This window comes from Ranitomeya variabilis, chromosome 4 (genome assembly GCF_051348905.1).
Source record: "Ranitomeya variabilis isolate aRanVar5 chromosome 4, aRanVar5.hap1, whole genome shotgun sequence".
NCBI classification, from domain to species: Eukaryota; Metazoa; Chordata; class Amphibia; order Anura; family Dendrobatidae; genus Ranitomeya; species Ranitomeya variabilis.
This window is the reverse complement of record NC_135235.1, coordinates 755,536,007-755,555,563: the sequence shown is the minus strand read 5'-3', so window position 1 is coordinate 755,555,563 and position 19,557 is coordinate 755,536,007. Positions and strand designations below refer to the sequence as shown.

General features: G+C 45.1%; 1 protein-coding gene across 1 annotated transcript in view; it reads right to left on the bottom strand.

Annotated features, from left to right (window-relative positions):
- The window catches only part of LOC143768270 (uncharacterized), a 459,939-nt gene that overhangs the window by 303,174 nt on the left and 137,208 nt on the right, over positions 1–19,557 (bottom strand). The window lies entirely within an intron of this gene.

Genomic DNA, 19,557 nt, shown 5'->3' with positions numbered 1-19,557 from the left:
TGTGCTTCAACCTTCTGGCTCTCATTAAGTGCTGTGTTTTTAAAAATTGGTGGTTAGGGCCTACTAACGGTGTCTGCCCCTGCCTGATGTTTGTCCTCAACTGAATACAGCTGTGCTTCAACCTTCTGGCTCTCATTAAGTGCTGTGTTTTAAATAAAAAAAAGGTGTTTAGGGCCTACTAACGGTGTCTGCCCCTCCCTGGTGTTGCCCTCTACTGAATACAGCTGTGCTTCAACCTTCTGGCTCTCATTAAGTGCTGTGTTTTAAATAAAAAAATGGTGTTTAGGGCCTACTAACGGTGTCTGCCCCTGCCTGGTGTTTGTCCTCAACTGAATACAGCTGTGCTTTAACCTTCTGGCTCTCATTAAGTGCTGTGTTTTAAATAAAAAAATGGTGTTTAGGGCCTACTAACGGTGTCTGCCCCTGCCTGGTGTTTGTCCTCAACAGAATACAGCTGTGCTTCAACCTTCTGGCTCTCATTAAGTGCTGTGTTTTAAATAAAAAAATGGTGTTTAGGGCCTACTAACGGTGTCTGCCCCTGCCTGGTGTTTGTCCTCAACTGAATACAGCTGTGCTTCAAACTTCTGGCTCTCATTAAGTGCTGTGTTTTTAAAAATTGGTGGTTAGGGCCTACTAACGGTGTCTGCCCCTCCCTGGTGGTGCCCTCAACTGAGTACAGCTGAGCTTCTACCTTCTGGCTTTCGGCCTATAGTATCAGATATTAAACTGCATTTGGCCTTCAACTTTGGTTACGGCCTACTAACGGTGTCTGCCCCTGCCTGGTGTTGCCCTCAACTGAATACAGCTGTGCTTCAACCTTCTGGCTCTCATTAAGTGCTGTGTTTTAAATAAAAAAATGGTGTTTAGGGCCTACTAACGGTGTCTGCCCCTGCCTGGTGTTTGTCCTCAACTGAATACAGCTGTGCTTCAACCTTCTGGCTCTCATTAAGTGCTGTGTTTTAAATAAAAAAATGGTGTTTAGGGCCTACTAACGGTGTCTGCCCCTCCCTGGTGTTGCCCTCAACTGAATACAGCTGTGCTTCAACCTTCTGGCTCTCATTAAGTGCTGTGTTTTAAATAAAAAAATGGTGTTTAGGGTCTACTAACGGTGTCTGCCCCTGCCTGGTGTTTGTCCTCAACTGAATACAGCTGTGCTTCAACCTTCTGGCTCTCATTAAGTGCTGTGTTTTAAATAAAAAAATGGTGTTTAGGGCCTACTAACGGTGTCTGCCCCTGCCTGGTGTTTGTCCTCAACTGAATACAGCTGTGCTTTAACCTTCTGGCTCTCATTAAGTGCTGTGTTTTAAATAAAAAAATGGTGTTTAGGGCCTACTATCGGTGTCTGCCCCTGCCTGGTGTTTGTCCTCAACAGAATACAGCTGTGCTTCAACCTTCTGGCTCTCATTAAGTGCTGTGTTTTAAATAAAAAAATGGTGTTTAGGGCCTACTAACGGTGTCTGCCCCTCCCTGGTGTTGCCATCAACTGAATACAGCTGTGCTTCAACCTTCTGGCTCTCATTAAGTGCTGTGTTTTAAATAAAAAAATAGTGTTTAGGGCCTACTAACGGTGTCTGCCCCTGCCTGGTGTTTGTCCTCAACTGAATACAGCTGTGCTTCAACCTTCTGGCTCTCATTAAGTGCTGTGTTTTAAATAAAAAAATGGTGTTTAGGGCCTACTAACGGTGTCTGCCCCTGCCTGGTGTTTGTCCTCAACTGAATACAGCTGTGCTTCAACCTTCTGGCTCTCATTAAGTGCTGTGTTTTAAATAAAAAAATGGTGTTTAGGGCCTACTAACGGTGTCTGCCCCTCCTGTTATGGTTACCCCAATGACCATGGGAAAAAAGATACAAAACGGACTAGCTCTCGGGTGATGGAAACTAAGGTCGACCGTGACCTGAACCTGACCCAACACTTACAGTAGCCGGGGGATGTACCTACGATGCCCTAGACACCACGCGCCAGCCGGAGATCTAACTACCCCTATAAGAGGAATATACAGGCCTGCCTTACCTCCAGTGAGGAACCCCAAAAGATGATAGTAGGCCCCCACAGATATTGACGGTGAGTTCAGAGGAAATGACATACGTAGGATGAACAGCAGATTTAGCACAGTGAGGTCCGCTTACTAGATAGCAGAAGGACAGGAAAGAGTTACTTCACGGTCGACCTAAAAATCACTATTCAAAAACACCATCCAGAAATTACTTTAAACTCCAGTGACAACTCATGCCACTGGAGTAGTAATTTTCTGTCCACAAGAGCTTCCAGCACTGAAGAGTCACATTGCAGATAGCTGGACAAAAATAGCAAAACAAGAAACAAAATACAACTTAGCTGAACTGGAACTTGAGGCAGGTGAATGCAACAGAATGCTACTAGCACATTGTTGGCCGGCATGTGACTAACAGCCAAGCAGCCTTAAATAGGAAACTCCCCAAGAGGGTGGCGACAGGTAATCAGAGATGGAGGAAGGCAAATAAGCGACACTACCATAACAGACCACCGGGGGAGCCCACAAACCGAATTCACAACAGTACCCCCCCCTTAAGGAGGGGGCACCGAACCCTCACCAGAACCACCAGGGCGACCTGGATGAGCACTATGAAATGCACGAACCAAATCGGGAGCATGAACATCGGATGCTGTCACCCAAGAATTATCCTCCTGGCCATAACCTTTCCACTTAACCAGATACTGAAGTTTCCGTCTGGAAACACGGGAGTCCAAGATCTTTTCCACCACATACTCCAATTCACCCTCAACCAACACAGGAGCAGGTGGATCAGCAGAAGGAACAACCGGTACCTCATACCTCCGCAATAATGACCGATGGAAAACATTATGGATATTAAAAGATGCTGGGAGGTCCAAACGAAAGGACACAGGATTAAGAACCTCCAGAATCCTATAAGGGCCGATAAACCGAGGCTTAAACTTAGGAGACGAGACCTTCATAGGAACAAATCGAGATGACAGCCACACCAGGTCCCCAACACAAAGACGAGGACCAATACGCCGATGACGATTAGTGAACTGTTGAGTCTTCTCCTGGGACAACTTCAGATTGTCCACAACCTGTCCCCAAATCTGATGCATCCTATCAACCACAGCATCCACTCCAGGACAATCCGAAGACTCCAATTGACCGGACGAAAACCGAGGGTGAAACCCTGAATTACAAAAAAATGGAGAAACCAAAGTGGCAGAACTAGCCCGATTGTTAAGGGCAAACTCTGCCAATGGCAAAAAGTCAAGCCAATCATCCTGATCAGCGGACACAAAACACCTCAAGTAAGTCTCCAAGGTCTGATTAGTACGCTCAGTCTGGCCATTAGTCTGAGGATGGAATGCAGACGAAAAAGACAAATCGATACCCATCCTGGCACAGAACGTCCGCCAAAATCTAGACACAAACTGAGTACCCCTATCAGACACTATATTCTCAGGAATACCATGCAAACGCACCACATTCTGAAAAAATAGAGGAACCAACTCAGAGGAGGAGGGCAATTTGGGTAAAGGTACCAAATGAACCATCTTGGAAAAACGGTCACAAATCACCCAGATGACAGACATCCTACGAGAAACCGGAAGGTCAGAAATAAAGTCCATAGAGATGTGCGTCCAAGGCCTCTTAGGAATAGGCAAGGGCAACAACAACCCACTGGCCCTAGAACAGCAGGGCTTGGCCCGAGCACAAACATCACAAGACTGCACAAACATGCGCACATCTCGAGACAAAGAAGGCCACCAGAAGGACCTAGACACCAAATCCCTGGTGCCAAAAATTCCAGGATGACCTGTCAACGCGGAAGAATGAACCTCCGAGATAACTCTACTGGTCCAATCATCAGGGACAAACAGTCTACCAGGCGGACAGCGATCAGGCCTATCCACCTGAAACTCCTGCAAAGAACGCCGCAGGTCTGGGGAGACAGCTGACAATATCACCCCATCCTTCAGGATACCGGTAGGTTCGGAATCACCAGGCGAGTCAGGCTCAAAACTCCTAGAGAGGGCATCCGCCTTCACATTCTTGGACCCAGGCAGATATGACACCACAAAGTTAAATCGGGAGAAAAACAACGACCAGCGCGCCTGTCTAGGATTCAGACGCCTGGCCGACTCAAGATAAATTAGATTCTTGTGGTCAGTGAGGACCACCACCTGGTGTCTAGCACCCTCAAGCCAATGACGCCACTCCTCAAACGCCCACTTCATGGCCAGAAGTTCCCGATTTCCCACATCATAATTTCGCTCAGCGGGCGAAAACTTTCGGGAGAAAAACGCACATGGTCTCATTACTGAGCAGTCAGGATCTTTCTGCGACAAAACTGCACCTGCTCCGATCTCCGAAGCATCCACCTCAACCTGGAACGGAAGTAACACATCAGGTTGGCGCAACACAGGAGCGGAAGAAAAGCGGCGCTTAAGCTCTTGAAAGGCCTCCACAGCCGCAGAGGACCAATTAGCAACATCAGCACCCTTTTTGGTCAAATCAGTCAAAGGTTTAGCAATGGCAGAAAAACCCGCTATAAATCGGCGATAGAAATTAGCAAAACCCAAGAACTTTTGCAGACTCTTCAAAGAAGTAGGTTGCATCCAATCACAAATAGCCTGGACCTTGACAGGGTCCATCTCCATAGATGAAGGGGAAAAAATATATCCCAAAAAGGAAATTCTCTGAACTCCAAAACTACACTTTGAGCCCTTTACAAAAAGAGAATTAGCTCGCAAAACCTGAAAAACTCTCCTGACCTGTTGAACGTGAGATTCCCAGTCCTCCGAAAAAACAAGAATATCATCCAAATACACAATCATAAACTTATCCAGATATTCACGGAAAATATCGTGCATAAAGGACTGAAAAACGGAAGGGGCATTTGCGAGACCGAAAGGCATTACCAAATACTCAAAATGGCCTTCAGGCGTATTAAATGCGGTCTTCCACTCATCCCCCTGCTTAATCCGCACCAAATTATACGCACCACGTAGATCGATCTTAGTGAACCACTTAGCCCCCTTTATACGAGCAAACAGATCAGTCAGTAAAGGTAACGGGTACTGGTATTTAACTGTAATCTTATTCAAAAGTCGATAGTCGATACAAGGTCTCAATGAACCATCCTTTTTACCTACAAAGAAAAATCCTGCCCCTAGTGGAGACAACGAGGGGCGAATATGACCCTTTTCCAAGGATTCTCTGATATACTCCCGCATAGCAGTATGTTCAGGTACCGACAAATTAAACAAGCGACCCTTAGGAAACTTACTACCGGGGATCAATTCAATAGCGCAGTCACACTCTCTGTGGGGAGGGAGAGAATCAACTTTAGGCTCTTGAAAGACATCATAAAAATCTGACAGAAATGCTGGGATCTCAGAGGGAGTAGATGAAGAAATAGGAACCAAAGGTGCATCCCCATGAATACCCCGACATCCCCAGCTCAACACAGACATAGATTTCCAGTCCAAGACGGGATTATGAATCTGTAACCATGGTAATCCAAGCACTAAGACATCATGTAGGTTATATAATACAAGGAAACGAATAATCTCCTGATGGTCTGGGGTAAGACGCATAGTCACTTGTGTCCAATATTGTGGTTTATTGCTAGCCAAAGGTGTAGAATCAATACCCTTCAGAGGAATAGAAACTTCCAACGGCTCCAAATCAAACCCACAACGCTTGGCAAAGGACCAATCCATGAGACTCAGAGCGGCGCCAGAATCCACATAAGCATTCACAGTCACAGATGATAAGGTACAAATCAATGTCACGGACAAAAGAAATTTTGACTGCAAGGTACCTGTAGAAAAAGATTTATCAACCTTTTTATCAACCTTATTTATACGTTTAGAGCATGCTGATATAACATGAGCTGGATCTCCACAGTAGAAGCACAATCCATTTTTGCGCCTGTAATTTTGACGTTCGCCTCTAGACAAAACACGATCGCATTGCATATGCTCTAATGCCTTTTCAGAGGTCACCGCCAAATGGTGCACAGGTCTTTGCTCAGAAGACACCGCCATATGGTGCACAGGTTTTTGCTCAGAAGATACCGCCATATGGTGCACAGATTCTTCCTCAGAAGACCCCGCCATATGGTGCACAGATTTGCGCTCCCGCAAACGCCGATCAATCTGGATAGCCAATTTCATGGCATCATTCAGACCTGTAGGCACAGGGAACCCCACCATGACATCCTTCACGGCATCAGAGAGACCTTCTCTGAAATTAGCTGCTAAAGCGCACTCATTCCATTTAGTAAGCACCGACCATTTACGGAATTTCTGGCAGTATATCTCAGCTTCATCTTGCCCTTGGGAAAGAGCTATCAAGGCTTTCTCAGCCAAAATCTCCAAATTAGGTTCTTCATAAAGCAACCCCAAAGCCTGAAAAAACGCATCTACATTTAACAACGCAGGATCCCCTGGCGATAATGCAAATGCCCAACTTTGTGGGTCGCCGCGCAGTAGAGAGATAACAATTTTAACTTGTTGAGTCTGATCACCAGCAGAGTGAGATCTCAGAGACAAAAACAATTTGCAATTTTCTCTGAAACTCAAAAACCGGGATCTGTCTCCGGTAAAGTATTCAGGCAGAGGAATCTTAGGTTCAGACATTGGAGCACGTATAACAAAATCTTGTAGGTTCTGTACTTTTGTCGCAAGGTTATTCAAACCCGCAACTAAACTCTGTGGATCCCTGTTTCAAATGGGTGTAACCCAAGCATTCAAAGGTTAAGAGGAGAGGAGAAAAAAAAAAGGCTGAAGACTGCAGTTTAAGCAAGGAATACAAATGAGCAAACTAAGGTGCACTTTCAAACACAGAAAAAAAAAAACCTTTTCTTCTCCTTCCTACTTTAGTGCATATTTTAACACATAGATTTTTTACAGGCCGGCCAAACTGTTATGGTTACCCCAATGACCATGGGAAAAAAGATACAAAACGGACTAGCTCTCGGGTGATGGAAACTAAGGTCGACCGTGACCTGAACCTGACCCAACACTTACAGTAGCCGGGGGATGTACCTACGATGCCCTAGACACCACGCGCCAGCCGGAGATCTAACTACCCCTATAAGAGGAATATACAGGCCTGCCTTACCTCCAGTGAGGAACCCCAAAAGATGATAGTAGGCCCCCACAGATATTGACGGTGAGTTCAGAGGAAATGACATACGTAGGATGAACAGCAGATTTAGCACAGTGAGGTCCGCTTACTAGATAGCAGAAGGACAGGAAAGAGTTACTTCACGGTCGACCTAAAAATCACTATTCAAAAACACCATCCAGAAATTACTTTAAACTCCAGTGACAACTCATGCCACTGGAGTAGTAATTTTCTGTCCACAAGAGCTTCCAGCACTGAAGAGTCACATTGCAGATAGCTGGACAAAAATAGCAAAACAAGAAACAAAATACAACTTAGCTGAACTGGAACTTGAGGCAGGTGAATGCAACAGAATGCTACTAGCACATTGTTGGCCGGCATGTGACTAACAGCCAAGCAGCCTTAAATAGGAAACTCCCCAAGAGGGTGGCGACAGGTAATCAGAGATGGAGGAAGGCAAATAAGCGACACTACCATAACAGACCACCGGGGGAGCCCACAAACCGAATTCACAACACCCTCCCTGGTGTTGCCCTCAACTGAATACAGCTGTGCTTCTACCTTCTGGCTCTCATTAAGTGCTGTGTTTTAAATAAAAAAATGGTGTTTAGGGCCTACTAACGGTGTCTGCCCCTGCCTGGTGTTTGTCCTCAACTGAATACAGCTGTGCTTCAACCTTCTGGCTCTCATTAAGTGCTGTTTTTAAATTAAAAAAATGGTGTTTAGGGCCTACTAACAGTGTCTGCCCCTGCCTGGTGTTTGTCCTCAACTGAATACAGCTGTGCTTCAACCTTCTGGCTCTCATTAAGTGCTGTGTTTTAAATAAAAAAATGGTGTTTAGGGCCTACTAACGGTGTCTGCCCCTGCCTGGTGTTTGTCCTCAACTGAATACAGCTGTGCTTCAACCTTCTGGCTCTCATTAAGTGCTGTGTTTTAAATAAAAAAATGGTGTTTAAGGCCTACTAACGGTGTCTGCCCCTGCCTGGTGTTTGTCCTCAACTGAATACAGCTGTGCTTTAACCTTCTGGCTCTCATTAAGTGCTGTGTTTTAAATAAAAAAAATGGTGTTTAGGGCCTACTAACGGTGTCTGCCCCTGCCTGGTGTTTGTCCTCAACAGAATACAGCTGTGCTTCAACCTTCTGGCTCTCATTAAGTGCTGTGTTTTAAATAAAAAAATGGTGTTTAGGGCCTACTAACGGTGTCTGCCCCTGCCTGGTGTTTGTCCTCAACTGAATACAGCTGTGCTTCAACCTTCTGGCTCTCATTAAGTGCTGTGTTTTTAAAAATTGGTGGTTAGGGCCTACTAACGGTGTCTGCCCCTCCCTGGTGTTGCCCTCAACTGAATACAGCTGAGCTTCTACCTTCTGGCTTTCGGCCTATAGTATCAGATATTAAACTGCATTTGGCCTTCAACTTTGGTTACGGCCTACTAACGGTGTCTGCCCCTGCCTGGTGTTGCCCTCAACTGAATACAGCTGTGCTTCAACCTTCTGGCTCTCATTAAGTGCTGTGTTTTAAATAAAAAAAATGGTGTTTAGGGCCTACTAACGGTGTCTGCCCCTGCCTGGTGTTTGTCCTCAACTGAATACAGCTGTGCTTCAACCTTCTGGCTCTTATTAAGTGCTGTGTTTTAAATAAAAAATGGTGTTTAGGGCCTACTAACGGTGTCTGCCCCTGCCTGGTGTTGCCCTCAACTGAATACAGCTGTGCTTCAACCTTCTGGCTCTCATTAAGTGCTGTGTTTTAAATAAAAAATTGGTGTTTAGGGCCTACTAACGGTGTCTGCCCCTGCCTGGTGTTTGTCCTCAACTGAATACAGCTGTGCTTCAACCTTCTGGCTCTCATTAAGTGCTGTTTTTAAATAAAAAAATGGTGTTTAGGGCCTACTAACGGTGTCTGCCCCTGCCTGGTGTTTGTCCTCAACTGAATACAGCTGTGCTTCAACCTTCTGGCTCTCATTAAGATGCTGTGTTTTAAATAAAAAAATGGTGTTTAGGGCCTACTAACGGTGTCTGGTCTGCCCCTGCCTGGTGTTTGTCCTCAACTGAATACAGCTGTGCTTCAACCTTCTGGCTCTCATTAAGTGCTGTGTTTTAAATAAAAAAATGGTGTTTAGGGCCTACTAACGGTGTCGGCCCCTGCCTGGTGTTTGTCCTCAACTGAATACAGCTGTGCTTTAACCTTCTGGCTCTCATTAAGTGCTGTGTTTTAAATAAAAAAATGGTGTTTAGGGCCTACTAACGGTGTCTGCCCCTGCCTGGTGTTTGTCCTCAACTGAATACAGCTGTGCTTTAACCTTCTGGATCTCATTAAGTGCTGTGTTTTAAATAAAAAAATGGTGTTTAGGGCCTTCTAACGGTGTCTGCCCCTGCCTGGTGTTGCCCTCAACTGAATACAGCTGAGCTTCTACCTTCTGGCTTTCGGCCTATAGTATCAGATATTAAACTGCATTTGGCCTTCAACTTTGGTTACGGCCTACTAACGGTGTCTGCCCCTGCCTGGTGTTGCCCTCAACTGAATACAGCTGTGCTTCAACCTTCTGGCTCTCATTAAGTGCTGTGTTTTAAATAAAAAAAATGGTGTTTAGGGCCTACTAACGGTGTCTGCCCCTGCCTGGTGTTTGTCCTCAACTAAATACAGCTGTGCTTCAACCTTCTGGCTCTCATTAAGTGCTGTGTTTTAAATAAAAAAATGGTGTTTAGGGCCTACTAACGGTGTCTGCCCCTGCCTGGTGTTTGTCCTCAACTGAATACAGCTGTGCTTCAACCTTCTGGCTCTCATTAAGTGCTGTGTTTTTAAAAATTGGTGGTTATGGCCTACTAACGGTGTCTGCCCCTCCCTGGTGTTGCCCTCAACTGAATACAGCTGAGCTTCTACCTTCTGGCTTTCGGCCTATAGTATCAGATATTAAACTGCATTTGGCCTTCAACTTTGGTTACGGCCTACTAACGGTGTCTGCCCCTGCCTGGTGTTGCCCTCAACTGAATACAGTTGTGCTTCAACCTTCTGGCTCTCATTAAGTGCTGTGTTTTAAATAAAAAAATGGTGTTTAGGGCCTACTAACGGTGTCTGCCCCTGCCTGGTGTTTGTCCTCAACTAAATACAGCTGTGCTTCATCCTTCTGGCTCTCATTAAGTGCTGTGTTTTAAATAAAAAAAATGGTGTTTAGGGCCTACTAACGGTGTCTGCCCCTGCCTGGTGTTTGTCCTCAACTGAATACAGCTGTGCTTCAACCTTCTGGCTCTCATTAAGTGCTGTGTTTTTAAAAATTGGTGGTTATGGCCTACTAACGGTGTCTGCCCCTCCCTGGTGTTGCCCTCAACTGAATACAGCTGAGCTTCTACCTTCTGGCTTTCGGCCTATAGTATCAGATATTAAACTGCATTTGGCCTTCAACTTTGGTTACGGCCTACTAACGGTGTCTGCCCCTGCCTGGTGTTGCCCTCAACTGAATACAGTTGTGCTTCAACCTTCTGGCTCTCATTAAGTGCTGTGTTTTAAATAAAAAAATGGTGTTTAGGGCCTACTAACGGTGTCTGCCCCTGCCTGGTGTTTGTCCTCAACTAAATACAGCTGTGCTTCATCCTTCTGGCTCTCATTAAGTGCTGTGTTTTAAATAAAAAAATGGTGTTTAGGGCCTACTAACGGTGTCTGCCCCTGCCTGGTGTTTGTCCTCAACTGAATACAGCTGTGCTTCAACCTTCTGGCTCTCATTAAGTGCTGTGTTTTTAAAAATTGGTGGTTATGGCCTACTAACGGTGTCTGCCCCTCCCTGGTGTTGCCCTCAACTGAATACAGCTGAGCTTCTACCTTCTGGCTTTCGGCCTATAGTATCAGATATTAAACTGCATTTGGCCTTCAACTTTGGTTACGGCCTACTAACGGTGTCTGCCCCTCCCTGGTGTTGCCCTCAACTGAATACAGCTGTGCTTCAACTTTCTGGCTCTCATTAAGTGCTGTGTTTTAAATAAAAAAATGGTGTTTAGGGCCTACTAACGGTGTCTCCCCTGCCTGGTGTTTGTCCTCAACTGAATACAGCTGTGCTTCAACCTTCTGGCTCTCATTAAGTGCTGTGTTTTAAATAAAAAAATGGTGTTTAGGGCCTACTAATGGTGTCTGCCCCTGCCTGGTGTTTGTCCTCAACTGAATACAGCTGTGCTTCAACCTTCTGGCTCTCATTAAGTGCTGTGTTTTAAATAAAAAAATTGTGTTTAGGGCCTACTAACGGTGTCTGCCCCTGCCTGGTGTATGTCCTCAACTGAATACAGCTGTGCTTCAACCTTCTGGCTCTCATTAAGTGCTGTGTTTTAAATAAAAAAAAATGGTGTTTAGGGCCTACTAACGGTGTCTGCCCTGCCTGGTGTTTGTCCTCAACTGAATACAGCTGTGCTTCAACCTTCTGGCTCTCATTAAGTGCTGTGTTTAAAAAAAAAAAATGGTGTTTAGGGCCTACTAACGGTGTCTGCCCCTGCCTGGTGTTTGTCCTCAACTGAATACAGCTGTGCTTCAACCTTCTGGCTCTCTCTAAGTGCTGTGTTTTAAATAAAAAAATGGTGTTTAGGGCCTACTAACGGTGTCTGCCCCTGCCTGGTGTTTGTCCTCAACTGAATACAGCTGTGCTTTAACCTTCTGGCTCTCATTAAGTGCTGTGTTTTAAATAAAAAAATGGTGTTTAGGGCCTACTAACGGTGTCTGCCCCTGCCTGGTGTTTGTCCTCAACTGAATACAGCTGTGCTTCAACCTTCTGGCTCTCATTAAGTGCTGTGTTTTAAATAAAAAAAATGGTGTTTAGGGCCTACTAACGTTGTCTGTCCCTGCCTGGTGTTTGTCCTCAACTGAATACAGCTGTGCTTTAACCCCTTAGTGACAGAGCCAATTTGGTACTTAATGACCGAGCCAATTTTTACAATTCTGACCAGTGTCACTTTAAGAGGTTATAACTCTGGAACGCTTTATCGGATCCCACTGATTCTGAGATTGTTTTTTCGTGACATATTGTACTTCAAGCTAGTGGTAACATTTCTTCGATATTACTTGCGATTATTTATGAAAAAAATGGAAATATGGCGAAAATTTTTAAAATTTTGCAATTTTCAAACTTTGTATTTTTATGCCCTTAAATCAGAGAGATATGTCACAAAAAATAGTTAATAAATAACATTTCCCACATGTCTACTTTACATTAGCACAATTTTGGAAACAATTTTTTTTTTTGTTAGGGAGTTATAAGGGTTAAAAGTTGACCAGCAATTTCTCATTTTTACAACACCATTTTTTTTTAGGGACCACATCTCATTTGAAGTCATTTTGAGGGGTCTATATGAGAGAAAATAACCAAGTGTGACACTATTCTAAAAACTGCACCACTTACGCTGCTCAAAACCACATTCAAGAAGTTTATTAACCCTTTACGTACTTCACAGGAACTGAAACAATGTGGAAGAAAAAAATGAACATTTAACTTTTTTTTGCAAACATTTTACTTCAGAACCATTTTTTTTAATTTTCACAAGTGTAAAAACAGAAATTTAACCACAAATTTTGTTGTGCAATTTTTCCTGAGTATGCCGATACCCCATATGTGGAGGTAAACCACTGTTTGGGCGCACCGCAGAGCTTGGAAGTGAAGGAGCACCGTTTGACTGTTTCAATGCAGAATTGGCTGGAATTGAGATCAGACGCCATGTCGCGTTTCGGGAGCCCCTAATGTGCCTAAACAGTGGAAACCCCCCACAAGTGATACCATTTTGGAAACTAGACCCCTTAAGGAACTTATCTAGATGTGTGGTGAGCACTTTGAACCCCCAAGTGCTTCACAGAAGTTTATAACGTAGAGCCGTGAAAATAAAAAATCGCATTTGTTTTCACAAAAATGATTTTTTCGCCCACAAATTCTTATTTTCACAAGGGTAACAGGAGAAATTAGACCACAAAAGTTGTTGTGCAATTTCTCCTGAGTACGTCAATACCCCATATGTGGGGGTAAACCACTGTTTGGGCGCACCGCAGAGCTTGGAAGTGAAGGAGCACCGTTTGACTTTTTCAATGCAGAATTGGCTGGAATTGAGATCGGATGCCATGTCGTGTTTGGAGAGCCCCTGATGTGCCTAAACAGTGGAAACCCCCCACAAATGACACCATTTTGGAAACTAGACCCCTTAAGGAACTTATCTAGATGTGTGGTGAGCACTTTAAACCCCCAGGTGCTTCACAGAAGTTTATAACGTAGAGCCGTGAAAATAAAAAAAATCGCATTTTTTCTACAAAAATGATCTTTTTGCCTCCAAATTTTTATTTTACCAAGGGTAACAGGAGAAAATGGACACCAGAAGTTGTTGTTCAATTTGTCTTGAGTATGCCGACACCCCGTATGTGGGGGTAAACCACTGTTTGGGTGCATGGCTGAGCTCGGAAGCAAAGGAGCGCCATTTGACTTTTCAATGCAAAATTGACTGGAATTGAGATCGGACGCCATGTCGCGTTTGGAGAGCCCCTGATGTGCCTAAACAGTAGAAACCCCCCAAAAGTGACCCCATTTTTGAAACTAGACCCCCCATGGAACTTATCTAGATGTGTAGTGAGAACTTTGAATGCCCAAGTGCATCACAGAAGTTTATAATGCAGAGTTGTGAAAATAAAAAATATATTTTTTTTAACAATAAAGATTTTTTAGCCCCCAAGTTTTTATTTTCACAAGGGTAACAAGAGAAATTGGACCCCAAAAGTTGTTGTCCAATTTGTCCTGAGTATGCTGGTACCCCATATGTGGGGGTAAACCACTGCTTGGGCGCACGGCAGAGCTCGGAAGGGAAGGAGCGCCATTTTGGAATGCAGACTTTGATAGAATTGTCTGCGGGCGTTATGTTGCGTTTGCAGACCCCTAATGTACCTAAACAGTAGAAACTCCCAACAAGTGACCCCATTTTGGAAAATAGACCCCCCAAGGAACTTATCTAGATATGTGGTGAGAATTTTGAATGCCCAAGTGCTTCACAGAAGTTTATAATGCATAGTAGTGAAAATAAAAAATATTTTTTTTTCCCACAAAAAAGATTTTTTTAGCCCCCAAATTTTTATTTTCACAAGGGTAACAAGAGAAATTGGACCCCAAAAGTTGTTGTCCAATTTGTCCTGAGTATGCTGGTACCCAATATGTGGGGATAAACCACTGTTTGGGCGCACGGCAGAGCTCGGAAGAGAAGGAGCGCCATTTTGGAATTCAGACTTTGATAGAATTGTCTGTGGGTGTTATGTTGCGTTTGCAGAGCCCCTGATGTACCTAAACAGTAGAAACCCCCCACAAGTGACCAAATTTTGGAAACTAGACCCCCTAAGGAACTTATCTAGATATGTGGTGAGAACTTTGAATGCTCAAGTGCTTCACAGAAGTTTATAATGCATAGTAGTGAAAATAAAAAAATATTTTTTTTTCCCACAAAAAAGATTTTTAGCCCCCAAGTTTTTATTTTCACAAGGGTAACAGGAGAAATTGGACCCCAAAAGTTGTTGTCCAATTTGTCCTGAGTATGCTGGTACCCAATATGTGGGGGTAAACCACTGTTTGGGCGCACGGCAGAGCTCGGAAGAGGAGCGCCATTTTGGAATTCAGACTTTGATAGAATTGTCTGTGGGTGTTATGTTGCGTTTGCAGAGCCCCTGATGTACCTAAACAGTAGAAAACCCCCACAAGTGACCAAATTTTGGAAACTAGACCCCCTAAGGAACTTATCTAGATATGTGGTGAGAACTTTGAATGCTCAAGTGCTTCACAGAAGTTTATAATGCAGAGTAGTGAAAATAAAAAAATATTTTTTTTTCCCACAAAAAAGATTTTTAGCCCCCAAGTTTTTATTTTCACAAGGGTAACAGGAGAAATTGGACCCCAAAAGTTGTTGTCCAATTTATTCCGAGTACGCTGATGCCCCATATGTGGGGGTAAACCACTGTTTGGGCGCACGGCAGAGCTCAGAAGGGAGGGAGCACCATTTGACTTTTTTAGCGCAAAATTGGCTGTCGTGTTTGGAGACCCCCCTGATGTACCTAAACAGTGGAAACCCCCAAATTATAACTCCAACCCACCCCTAACCCTAATCTTAACCCGATCCATAATCCTAATCACAACCCTAACGATAATCACAACCCTAACCCCAAAACAGCCCTAATCTCAACCCTAACCATAACCCTAATCAAAACCCTAAATCCAACACACCCCTAACCCTAATCCCAAATGTAACCCTAATCCCAACCCTAATCCAAACCCTAATCCCAACTCTAACCCTAACTTTAGCCCCAACCCTAACTTTAGCCCCAACCCTAACCATAACTTTAGCCCCGTCGTCACAAAAAAGTTCAATGTAACCTTTTTTTTGTACGTCGCGTCCGCCATTTCCGCGCATGCGTGGCCGTAACTCTGCCCCCTCCTCCCCAGGACATAGACTGGGCAGCGGATGCGTTGAAAAACTGCATCCGCTGCCCACGTTGTGCACAATTTTCACAACGTGCGTCGGTACGTCGGGCCGACGCATTGCGACCGCCCCGTACCGACGCAAGTGTGATAGAAGCCTAAGGCTACTTTCACACTAGCGTCGTACTCGGCCCATCGCAGTGTGCCGGGCCGACGTACCGACGCTAGCGTTGTAAGCGCCGCACAACGGGTGCAGCGGATGCTGTTTTTTCAACGCATCCGCTGCCCCATTGTGAGGGGAGGCGGGGGCGGAGTTCCGGCCGCGCATGCGCGGTCGGAAATGGCGGACACGTCGCACAAAAAAGTTACATGTAGCTTTTTTTGTGCCGACGGTCCGCCAAAGCACGACGCATCCGTCGCACGACGGATGCGACATGTGGCAATCCGTCGCAAATGCAAGCCAATGGAGAAAAAACGCATCCTGCAAGCACTTTTGCAGGATGCGTTTTTTCTCCGACGCATTGCGACGGAAGCCAAAAAACGCTAGTGTGAAAGTAGCCTAACCCTAACCCTAGCCCTAACCCTAACCCTAAATTTAGCCCCAACCCTAACCCTAGCCCTAACCCTAACTCTAGCCCTAACTCTAGCCCTAACCCTAGCCCTAACCCTAACTCTAACCCTAGCCCTAACCCTAACTCTAACCCTAACTCTAACCCTAACCCTAACCCTAACTCTAACCCTAACCCTAACCCTAACCCTAATTTTAGCCCCAACTCGTCTTCTCCTGCCGGCCGGCAGATGGCAGCAGATGGCGGGCGCACTGCGCATGCGCCCGCCATAAGGAAAAAGCCGGCTGGCAGGAGAAGACAGAAGAGGACCCAGGGACACCGGGTGAGTATTTTAGGGTCCCCGAATCCCCCTATTTCTCTGTCCTCTGATGTGTGATCACATCAGAGGACAGAGAAATACAGATCGCTTTTTTTTTTTTTTTTTTGCGGTCGCCGGTAAACTGTTAATTACCGGCGATCGCAAAACAGGGGTCGGTGCAAACCAACCCCGATCATGTTCTTTGGGGTCTCGGCTACCCCCGGCAGCCGAGACCCCAAAGATCTTCCGGGTGCCGGGCAGCGGGCGTACTGCGCGTGCACCCGCCATTTTTTCCCGGAAAAAAGATGGCGGCGCCCATGGGGACCCACGAGGAGCAGCGGGGGAGGTAGGTAAGTATCGGGGGGCTATTGGGGGCCATCGGGGACCCTATTTCTCTGTCCTCCGATGTGCGATCACATCGGAGGACAGAGAAATTAAACGGCACATCGCGTTTTTTTTTTTTTTGTTGCGACCGCCGGTAAACGGTTAATTACCGGCGATCGCAACTCGGGGGTCGGTAAAAAACCCCCGAATCATGTTCTCTGGGGTCTCGGCTACCCTCGGCAACCGAGACCCCAGAGAAAATCCGACTCTGGGGGGAGCTATTCACTTTTTCCACAGCGCCGTTAATTAACGGCGCTGTGGTTTAAGTACCCTTAGCGGCCGCCGTTAAAAGGCGTATCGGCGGTCGTTAAGGGGTTAACCTTCTGGCTCTCATTAAGTGCTGTGTTTTAAATAAAAAAATGGTGTTTAGGGCCTACTAACGGTGTCTGCCCCTGCCTGGTGTTTGTCCTCAACTGAATACAGCTGTGCTTTAACCTTCTGGCTCTCATTAAGTGCTGTGTTTTAAATAAAAAAATGGTGTTTAGGGCCTACTAACGGTGTCTGCCCCTGCCTGGTGTTTGTCCTCAACTGAATACAGCTGTGCTTCAAACTTCTGGCTCTCATTAAGTGCTGTGTTTTAAATAAAAAAATGGTGTTTAGGGCCTACTAACGGTGTCTGCCCCTGCCTGGTGTTTGTCCTCAACTGAATACAGCTGTGCTTCAACCTTCTGGCTCTCATTAAGTGCTGTGTTTTTAAAAATTGGTGGTTAGGGCCTACTAACGGTGTCTGCCCCTCCCTGGTGTTGCCCTCAACTGAATACAGCTGAGCTTCTACGTTCTGGCTTTCGGACTATAGTATCAGATATTAAACTGCATTTGGCCTTCAACATTGGTTACGGCCTACTAACGGTGTCTGCCCCTGCCTGGTGTTGCCCTCAACTGAATACAGCTGTGCTTCAACCTTCTGGCTCTCATTAAGTGCTGTGTTTTAAATAAAAAAATGGTGTTTAGGGCCTACTAACGGTGTCTGCCCCTGCCTGGTGTTTGTCCTCAACTGAATACAGCTGTGCTTCAAACTTCTGGCTCTCATTAAGTGCTGTGTTTTAAATAAAAAAATGGTGTTTAGGGCCTACTAACTGTGTCTGCCCCTGCCTGGTGTTTGTCCTCAACTGAATACAGCTGTGCTTCAACCTTCTGGCTCTCATTAAGTGCTGTGTTTTTAAAAATTGGTGGTTAGGGCCTACTAACGGTGTCTGCCCCTCCCTGGTGTTGCCCTCAACTGAATACAGCTGAGCTTCTACGTTCTGGCTTTCGGCCTATAGTATCAGATATTAAACTGCATTTGGCCTTCAACTTTGGTTACGGCCTACTAACGGTGTCTGCCCCTGCCTGGTGTTGCCCTCAACTGAATACAGCTGTGCTTCAACCTTCTGGCTCTCATTAAGTGCTGTGTTTTAAATAAAAAAATGGTGTTTAGGGCCTACTAACGGTGTCTGCCCCTGCTTGGTGTTTGTCCTCAACTGAATACAGCTGTGCTTCAACCTTCTGGCTCTCATTAAGTGCTGTGTTTTAAATAAAAAAATGGTGTTTAGGGCCTACTAACGGTGTCTGCCCCTGCCTGGTGTTTGTCCTCAACTGAATACAGCTGTGCTTCAACCTTCTGGCTCTCATTAAGTGCTGTGTTTTAAATAAAAAAATGGTGTTTAGGGCCTACTAACGGTGTCTGCCCCTGCCTGGTGTTTGTCCTCAACTGAATACAGCTGTGCTTCAACCTTCTGGCTCTCATTAAGTGCTGTGTTTTTAAAAATTGGTGTTTAGGGCCTACTAACGGTGTCTGCCCCTCCCTGGTGTTGCCCTCAACTGAATACAGCTGAGCTTCTACCTTCTGGCTTTCGGCCTATAGTATCAGATATTAAACTGCATTTGGCCTACTAGTGTGGTTGGGCCCTTAAAACAGTGTCTGCTGCCAGGGCCGGCTCCAGGTTTTCATGGGCCCTTGGGCGACAGAACCTCAGTGGGCCCCCTTGTGGAGCAAATCATGTGGCGACAGTAAAACAGCAGGGACCACAGAGACCCAAATATTTTATTTAGAAAAAAACTATGTAAACTTTATAAAAACACTAGTGCAAAATAGAGAAAGTGCAATATATCAGGGAAACTTTTGATAAATTAGCTTCTCTGTAAGTTGTAAACTTCTAAACAAATTTAAACAATTTATGCCTTTTGCTAGATCTTTAACAGTAGTTACTTTTCTTAGGTGCTCCTTTAAACCTTTCTTCTTGATTTCTCTGAAGCAAAACGGTGTATAACGTCATTAAAATCTACACACTCAGCTTCTTCTGCCTCAATGGAAAGAACGGCCAAAGCATTTAACCTGTCCTGAGACATCTGGGACCTGAGGTAGTTCTTAATCAGCTTCAGTTTGCTGAAGCTCCTTTCAGCTGATGCCACTGAGACAGGAACAGTTAACAGCAATTGCAATGCTAAAACAAGATTAGGAAATGTCAAGTACAGTGAGTGAGACACTATATACTGCAAAGTCTCTTGTGGGCTTAGATGATCATCTGGCAACATCCTAGCCAGTGTTTTACATTCTTCCAGCATATCCTCCCCATCAACTGCTGGATCAGAAAAGTTTAAACAGTGTTGCTCCAGCACCGATCCATCAGAGGCTGATTTCTTGAGGTCCGTTAGAAATCCAAATTTGGTAGTGAATTGTTTCAAAAAATTAAATCTTGTATCTATTTCCTCAAGGACGGTGTTAAGCAGAGGCTTGAAGTAAGTTTCTTCAAATTCAGTCCTTGTGTCTAAAAATGACGATCCACTACTTGCTTGCTGGC